Source organism: Vanellus vanellus (assembly GCF_965231255.1).
Source record: "Vanellus vanellus genome assembly, chromosome: 5".
Classification (NCBI taxonomy): domain Eukaryota; kingdom Metazoa; phylum Chordata; class Aves; order Charadriiformes; family Charadriidae; genus Vanellus; species Vanellus vanellus.
This window is the reverse complement of record NC_138910.1, coordinates 14,740,461-14,750,122: the sequence shown is the minus strand read 5'-3', so window position 1 is coordinate 14,750,122 and position 9,662 is coordinate 14,740,461. Positions and strand designations below refer to the sequence as shown.

Genomic DNA, 9,662 nt, shown 5'->3' with positions numbered 1-9,662 from the left:
CTGGGGTACAGGATAGATGGATAAGATATAGGGACAAATCACATAACAACCCCACACATTTATTTTATTTATTCAGGATGTGATTGATTAGGCCAGGTGATACTTGGTAACTTACAATGACTGAGAATAACTGTGAAGAGCAGTTAAATGGAGAACTTTCCTTTCTCTGTAATCTTTCCTATTTCAATACTTAAATAATGAGTTTCTTTAACAAATAACCCACTCTGAGTCATGTTTTCCTCTCTCTTTGTTCTTATCCTAATCAATAACTACATGGCATCCCAATAGCTTATTACAAAAGATGAGATGCACGTTGTAGAAACAATAATATATGAATCGAATTGTAAGCTGTTTTTGTATTGTGAGCCTGTATTTGTATTAGGTTTGCCATTCTGCCTTTTTCTAGTTCATACAGAAGGTCTGGATGGACTATGTCAGTCTATTATGCTGCTTAGACCACGGACAGTGCTTGACCTCTCCTGGAATAAATAAAATTGAGAGACCAACATCAAGCAGTCAAGGGCTGTCATCTCTGAATGTCTCTCACTCCTATCCTAACTCCACAAAACAACTAATTCCATTTATGCAGATGGAGCTGGAGTATTTCAGCTTGACCATATGAATAAAGAAGGCAGCCTATATATAAAAAGGGAGGCTTCTCTCCAAATGAGATCAAATCATTGCCAAATATTAAGACAAATAATCTGGAGAGAGCAACAGGAGGCATTCTGTCTCACCTGAGATGCTGATAAAACCTGGAAGCCACAGGAGTGTGATCAGACTGAGAAAAGACAAACCACTTGTTATTTTGCAAAGATGTATAACTCAGGATGTTTTTTTTAAGGGTACGAAGTGATTATAAAGAAAATCCTCTGCTAAACAAGTGGATTTTGTCTTCCTTTTTTCCTCTGAATAGGCTAAGCTAGAAGCTTGTAGGCCTTGGTGAAACTAAGAAAACCATGAATAAGCAAGCAAAGGGTTGTCCCATTCTGACACACCAGTTCCAGGTCCATATCCTATGCTAAGGTTCAGGGTGGGATTTTCAGCCTATGTATGTGCCATGAAACGATACAGGAACAGTCATTTAAATACTGCTCAGATTGCATTAGGAGCTTGGGACACGGAGATTGGGTCCAGCGGTTTAGGCTGATGTTGTGGGGGGTTGAATTTACAGTTTATTGTTTCATCAAGGTACACTGGAAGCAGGGACTTAATATTAATGTCCTATGATTAATAAGTAGTGAGCACGCTGAGTATATGATAGCCCCTGGATCATTAAGATGAATGAAAGTATTTCTTTAGACAGAGGTGTTAGCAGCCTTTATTTATGTGATAGAGTTTTCAGGTTTTAAACTCCTGAAGTTTCAGGTGCAGTAGCATGCACAAAGTTATATTGTTGAAGTCCCATTTATCTCCAGATTTGTTTCCACAATAGTTCATTGGGGATAGAAATTGCAATGAAGAGAGCTTTCAAGGAATTTTTTCCATTTGGACCGCTTGTGAAGGTTATATTTAGGATGTGAACATAGATATACCAAAACCCTATTGCTGGCAACATTCAAACTGCATTTACCAGTATTAGGGAAAAATGAACTGAACATGTTTTAGCTGGCAAATAATCAAGTCTTTTTATTTCAGACACTTATGGAAAAGAATGGCAAAACCAAGGTACACCTGACCATATGAAGTACCCTGATGCAAGTGTGGTGAACTACCAGAATGAAGAAAAAGAAGCAGGCTGGCATTTTAATGAATGTTTATTGAATGAGAAGGTAATGACTTCTTAAAGCTCTACTCACCTTTGCTACTACAAGGTTCTGGTTACCACATTACTACTTTACTGATTAATAAGGCAATACAAAATGAATGTAAAGTTATATGAGCTTTAGACTGAATAATTTCCCTTGTGGAAAGATCTAGGAAAAATTAGCAGTCCTGTACTGACCCAAGATTAGCTGAAAAGAGCAAGTGCTTTGGGGAAGGGCTGGAGTATGCCTTGTACAGATTGTGAGCGGAAAGGGTAAATGAGAGAGCTGAGACTCAGCACCTGATATCCTTCAAGCGTAAGGTCTGTTACAATGCTGGAAATCAGCCTAGGACTCCTCTGTTCTTACTTCTGTTGATGTTGGAGTGCCAACAGCAAGAAAGCTATGACTACTCAATTCAGGCTTCCACTCCTGCTGCTCTAGTGCTTTGCCCCTGGCCTTATGCAGGGATGGGTACATATTTACTGACTAGTACAGGCAGACACAAATTTCCATTGACTAATCTTCCTCTGGCAAGGTGAGTCATCATATAGAAAAGGTTGTTTCTGCTTGTTCTCTATTCAGATTATAATCCAGTCAGAGCTGCAAAAAAGGGCCAGGCCAGTGTCTTCAACACCTATGACCATCTGTGTTCTCCCATAGTAACAGAGGAAAACTTGGAGAGATGTCTGCAGCTACAAGCTTTATGTAGGGAAAGATCTTCCTTGGAAATTACTTTGAAAGAAGCTGGCAAGGATCCTGGTAAGAACTTAGCCTCTTCTGTCCGTGTTTCTCCATCTGTCAAAACAAGGCATAATCCTTCCCTGCTTCACAACAGTATTGTGAGAATTCATTAGTTAACATGTTTACATCACTAAATGTGATTTCCTATTCTCAATCACCTAGACTTCAGTTCTTGGGAACACAAACTCATCTCACCTTTCTTAAAGATATTTTCCCTTTTTTTCATATATACATATTCCTCTTTGCTTTCTGCTACTGCAAAACACAATTGCTGCTAGTATTGCTCTTGGACACCTGAGAGCAATTTTAACAGTCACACTGAATTTTCCTGAGCAATTAAATAATCAGCAAAGGAAAAGAATTCTTCTCCTGTTTCTGATTTTCCTTTTTATTAGTGTTGGAAAATGATTTATACCTCATAGTGCTCACTACTAAAATTTCTCATCGCTGTTCCAACTGCTTGGTACTGTCATGAAGAACAACCTTTCTATATATTTATAAATCATCTTTTAGTCCAGAGGTCTCTGCAAGTATTAATTGTGATCGAAACTGGAGTTATGTATAAACACAACTCCAGTATAAATATAATGTATTCTCTGTTTGTATGCTGCAGGACCGGTACTGCTTTCTACGAAAAGGCAACTTTCTCTGGAACAGAACAGCAGCAGACAAAAATATCTGCACTGTCTTAGATGTGAAGTGTACTATCCAACTGAAATCACACAGGGAACCTAAGAAAGCAAAATGATCTGCAATCTCCTGTAATCAACCTCATGCCAGAACTGGCAAGATATTTTTAGCTATGGCACATTGTTGAAGATTTATTTAGGGATTTGAGAGGTACCCAAATCTGGAGGTGGTGACCATTTTAGTTATGGTCCTTTTGCCTTCTCATTATACGAGTTATCCTCCCACACACAACCTTGCCTGACCTGTGAAACAGCCCTTTCTTTTCTCCCTCTCTGCCATGATCTCTTTTACTCCTGCTCACCACTATGTCTCCTACTGCCTTCTATAAAACTAAAATCTTAGATTTTCCTCATTTCCCCATATTTTAGTTCCCTCCACCTCTTTCTCAAGCTCTAAACTACCTCTCCATCCAGGTTTACTGCCAGATGCTTTATGTTAACATGGGGAAACATTCCAACCTTATATATGCACATATGAATGTGTTACACTTCATATGGACTTCACAGTCAGTGGTGGTCAAACCCTTGAACAGGATGCCCAGTAAGACTGAAATATCCACCCTTGGAGACATTCACACCTGGACCAGGCAAGCCACTAAGTAACCTGACCTAAATTTGAAGATAGCCCTGTTTTGAGTGGGTAAAGGACCAGATGATCTCCAGTGATTCCTTCTAATCAAAATTATTTCATGATTCCATAAGTCTAACTAAATCTTGAAGGAAAATAGGAAGAGGAAGCAACACACAAGAATCTGAGAGAAAGATGGTCTTCAGGCAAGAAGAAAAAGGAATACAACAAACCAAACCAGAGCTGTGCACAATTAGTCTGCTTTTCATCTTGCTTGTACTGAAGTAATTCAGGATGGAGTCAGCTGGATGTTAAAATCAGTTATGAACCAAGAAAAGAATCAACACCACCATGCCTGTGGTTAGTCTAGGCTTGCTTCATCTGTCTCTAGTCAAAGCCTGGTTACAAATGTGTGTGTTGTCCTCAGAATATCCTCAGTTGGAATATTCCAAGATATCATCTGTTTTATTTCCTGCAGATTCAGATTAAGAGCACGATGCAGGCAGTACCCACCTCCTCAGACCTTGGGCTAATCAATGACTCAGGTGCTGCAGCCAGATGTGTGCTGTAGAGTAACCTAGTTGGGGGGCTGGAGAGGAGTGGGAACAGACCAGAGGTGCTCCTTCTCCCTTCATAGCAAGCAGCAGTTCCAGTTCCCTCATCCTCTGAACATTTAAGAGTATGGTTTGCATTCCAGTGTGTGAATACATGAAATGTCTGAATCAAACTCAGACCTGTGACAAGTCTATGCTGTTGTGGGACATCTCAAATCCAGGTGATCACCTATATAGGTTTTTGGTACTACTAAAAATCAAGGCGAAAGCACAGAAACAGAAATGTAAATGTTAACTGTAGCCCAGTTTTTGAGAAGGGACTTCCCAAATTCTACAAAAGTGAATGCATTAGTGATCTTAATTCACAGTCTTCAACCTCACAATTTATGTTTGCCCAATTTGAGATGTCATTACCCTTTACTACACAGAACAACTAAAGATCCTTGATTCAGAAGTACAAGTAGTTAAAAAATCCCTAGAATTGCTTTATGAAGAAAATGATTCTGTGTTCCAGTTTATTTTACTACCACTGCTGGTTTATTTGGGAGACACATCACTACTGGATAAACAAGCATTGATAATACCAGCATCTGTATAATAAATATTGTATTATAAAGTATTGTTCTTCCACTATCCTCTTAAATAGAACAAGTTCCTGAAATTGAAAGTCCAGTAACAAAGGACACAAATAGAACAAGAAATCTGGCAGCAAAATATTTCTTTTTAAACAATAGAGCTGCAAGAGGAACACCCTGTTGTACAGCTCAGTGAAGGGTACTGACAAATACTGAAACATAAAATGCCCAATCACAAAACTGCTTTAATATGATAAAGTTCCCCAAAAAAGTATATGATGAAGTTCCCCAATATCCAAGCCATTTTGGTTTACCAAAAGCCAATACAGAAGCTTGAATATGATGGTAAATATAATATGTCACTCATGGGTGACCTTAATGCTGACTCTGAGATGAATTACATGAAACAAATCACAGGAAATTTTTAACACAAAAAAGAAATCTGAAAGGCAAGCACAATGACTGCCGTAACAGAGAATTTAATAATTCCAAACACAACATAAAAATGTTGTGTGCTTGAAGGCTGTGCTAGTTTTTCCTCTGAGAGTGTTTTACGGGCTTATAACAGAAACAAAAATATCCTGACAACTTGAGAGAAAAATGAGTGACCTATTAGACCAATTGATAAAGCTGGAAAGAACAGACAAGCTCCCATGCATGCAGGTGCTTCTTTGGATCTGAAATAGAAACAGCAAACTTCAAAGCTAAATCCAGGGTAAGAACAATGTGTATTTGAAAAATTTATTTTTTAAAGGCTGTAAATGATGACCTGGGAAATAAATTTATAATAATATAGCCCTGTAAATGGATTATTATTTCTAAAGCAGGCTTGCAATTAGAAAGGGATCCAAGGAGTAAAACTTACCCCAGCAAATCTGCACAAAATCACATTGACTTTCCATGAGATTTACAAGCCTGTTTGCTTACATTGCTTTAGAAAATATTAATTGGATTCCTAAGTCACTTAGGTGCTTTAGAAGATTTTACTTTCACTAAAAAGGCAATAAACAAGTCAGGGTACTGCCAAGGAGTGGATACACATGCGTCCTTGTTGCTTACGCAAACCCAGCTGCGGCTGCAAAGCCAGCTATGCCGGGGACTGGTGTATTTACCTGAACAGACCTGGTAACGAGCTCAAAGCTTAAGATCTGACATAAGCACAGACAACAGACAACACCAGGCAACACTAAACAATGTTCTGAGGTGGCTCAGCTGTTATACGTCTCTTAGGCTAGTTCTAATAATGCTGTAAATATTGTTTTCTAAGTTTGTCATTTGTATTTATTGAAACTTTTCACTGGAGACGGTAGGGAAGGTGAAGCAGAAAAGTAATTTTCTGTTACTGGCCATTCAGTAATTTTTAAGCTGTTACTTTTTCAATCATCTACAACAGTTTCCTTGTTTTTAGAGTGAGTGTATGATATCATATCCTGAGCCCTTCCCTTTTCTTGCAGCTCTCTGAGGCACTAGGAGGAGTCCAGCTACAGTCATCGTGTGAATCGGTCTGGAATACTGTAGTGGAGTTGCTTCTGCCATCGTCTGCCTGCCTGCCTTATTCATACTCCTTAAGAAATTGCTGCTCCAGGACGAACCACCCTTTAAACACAGTGAGTACCAGCTAAAATAGCAAACAATTTACCTCGTTTGTAAACCTGCCTCAGAGAAAGAGCACTTCTCTATGTATTTACATGTGTGTGCCGTTGGGGACACAAATACAAGTGAAAGGAGAACTCGCTGTCATTTTCCATCACTGAAGTGAGAAGAGGAGGGAGATTCCTGGCCCAGCTGGGGTGAGAAAAGGGATAGCAGCAATGCAGGAGGCCTTCAGGGTGTAGAGACTGGATAAAAGGTGTGGGCTAGCTGTAGGAAAGGGCCAAGGTACATGTACTGTGTGAGGCAACAGACCCATTCGCTGTGGACAGACAGGAAAAAACAGCTGCTAAAATGTACACACAAGCAGCTGTGTGTGAGCACATGGCATTGTATTAATGCTGGATGACAAGTACCTCTTGTTTATTCTTAATCTTGCTTGACTTAATGAATGCAGTAGTACTAGCTAGTAATAAGCAAAATAAAAGGAGAAAAAAAGAACTAGTTTTCTGCACTAATCTCCACTCATCCCTAAAGCATACAGGCCAAGTAAACATGAACAGTGAGTCATTGATTCTTTTTAGTATAACTACATAACCCATGTTGTTATTGTAACTTCTGCGCTTCCCCGTCTTGGGCTTTAGCTCTGAAACACAGAGCTAAAGGCTCTGCCATTCTTGGTGGAAGGCCTAAGGTTTTGTCTAGATGTCTCTGCAATGCTAATTTAGTAGAAACTTGTAAAATATATCAATAATATATTTATAGGGTATGGATAACTTAGTGTGATCCAGAATTTGCAGCGTAAAAAATGTTACAATGAAAGTAAACAATTGACTTGCATTTATGGCCACCAAATGATATTGTAGAAGTTATTTATTAAACTAGAAAGTTGCTTTTAAAAGGATAGAAAATCTGAGTTTTCCTGTGCGTGTTGCCCAGGTAGAGTATGAAACACCAACTTCATTCCAAAGTTGTAAAATGCATAAAGGCCTCACTCTGTTTTGAATGGAACCAACAGAAAGCAGTAGCGCTATTTTTCTGAATGTTTAAGATAACAGTAACTGGCTTCAGAAAAGTGCAAATACATTGTATTCTTTTCCCAAATGGTCTTTGGTGAGGCAAACAACTGCACAGGAAACACATAACCTTTGAATTGATCACACTACTTTATCCATTTTTTCTGTGCTCGCTGTGGTTTTGACCAGCTCTTTCACAGGGTCACAGCATAATGTTGGTAAAAATCATTGCTTTTTGTTATCTACTAAACTGCATTGTGAGGTAAAATTTGCTCTTCAGTTAAAAGTTGCTGGATCCTCTTCTGTTGCTGATGTAGTTAATTTTATGACAGAACAAACCTGCCATTTTCTACAACATAGTTATGATAAAAGTAGAAGGATGCTAACGGTATCCTCCTGTGCTGCTCGGTCTAGCCTCAGTAGCGTCGAGATTGCTGTACCAGAGGCGACCATTAGTCCACCTACTCCAGCGTTCTGCCTCCAACAGTGACCTCTACTAGGTGCTTCTGATACAGTTGTAAGTCCAGAGTGATCAGCTGTCGAACAGGCTTCACAGGAGATATTTTTAAATGCCTATCAGCTATTAGTTGACTTGTCTGTGCAACATGAGTGGGTTTTAACTCTTTCAGTTCATAAAACATCACAGTGGATATTCACACTTCCATATAAATGTTTGTTTCCTGAATTCACTGAGATCTTGGTTCCAACAATGTTGTGTGGCAATAAGTTCAGTAAAAAATGTAGGTTTTTAAAGAAATATTATTTCTTTTCTCCAGATTTACATCTGCTGCCTTTCACTTCCATTAGATGTAAATTTGCTTATATATCATAGGAGAGAAAAACTCAACTTAGTCTTTTAATTGTGCACTCTACTGAAGAATAACAATGTACTTTCATTCTTAGTTATAGTCTGGTCTGTCAAGTTTGTGTCTATGCTTTTTTCAATTTATAAACTCTTTTTGAGGGCTTCACCCACAGTTTTTCCTGTAGTTAATTATTTTGTTGTCACACTTAAAAAATTCAAAGATGAAAGAGATGTGAGTTTCCTTTATAGAAACCACCCAGCTCTGCTCTTGTATCCTGTTTGTATATGTGTTTAATAATAAATTTTCCACCACCTTACATCCAATAAATGTTAGGTGTGCAGCAAATGTTTAATTAATTAATCTCACAAAGAACTTGTGAGGTAGGTTCCCTCATTTTACAGGTGAGACAGAGAGTGAGACAGTTAAATTAAGTGACGTGCTTAATATCACACAGTGAGTCAGTGCTAACGCTGAAAATAGAGTTCATGGCTTCTGATTCCTTGCCCTGTATTTTAATCATGAAACCAGACTTAACTCTAAAGTTGAAAAAACTCCTTAAATGATTAAAATAATTGTTCTGAATTTCATGTTGGAGTGTTATTTTTTAATCACCTAAGCAGCTGAAATACTTGCAAAAGTTTTCCTTGATTAGGATTTTTTTAGTCTTTGTTGTTCAGTTATTGCTTCAGATATCAGCTGAATATGTTTTCTTTACAGTAATCCAGAACTCTAAAAATACACTTAGGCAGATCTCTCAAAAAAATAATAAAGGAACACGCTTAAAACTCACAGCAATCTCTTTGCTGTCAATGTAGCAATGCTCTTTTTCATACTCTCAACAGCAGTTCCAGTTAATAATACCCGTAGCTTTAATTAATGGAGCATAGTTATTGCCCTACAGAAAGCAAAAGATAGACTGCTGGTTACGCTGTCATGACTAGATGAAAATGTAGCCTGAAGCACAAAAGAGCAATTGCGTCTTAAGCAATATCTGCTTAGAAGTGCAGTTCTGAACTATATGCTGTGTCATCTCTGAACAGACTGGTACATAAAAAGGTGCGATCCTTGAAAACATGTTTAAATGAATAGTACTTGTGTTCAGGCTAATGGTGTGCTTCAGCAGGTTTATAGCTTTACTGATATAGTCCACATATTTGTTTATGCCGATAGGACAGATATAAATTTTTCCAGTCTTCACTGTCTTACATGTTCGATAGTGTTCTTCAGTATAGGAAAGAATAAATGGCCCAGAAAATGTGTACATAGGCATAAGATAGAAAGAGGCTCAGGAAAGGGAATGAAGAAATAATATTACTGTGACTTCCTCCCTATTAAACCTGGGTATAGACACAGCTGTCTGTTACACAGCCTTACA

General features: G+C 38.3%; 1 protein-coding gene across 1 annotated transcript in view; it reads left to right on the top strand.

Moving 5' to 3' along the window:
* Positions 1-1,718: 1,718 nt before the first annotated feature.
* Positions 1,719-9,662, top strand: part of RALB (RAS like proto-oncogene B) — a 55,157-nt gene continuing 47,213 nt past the window's right edge. Inside the window, exons 1-3 of the mRNA XM_082484356.1 lie at positions 1,719-1,772; positions 2,409-2,507; positions 6,330-6,482. The gene's annotated coding sequence lies outside the window, so the exon portion shown is untranslated. The remainder of the gene's footprint in view (positions 1,773-2,408; positions 2,508-6,329; positions 6,483-9,662) is intronic.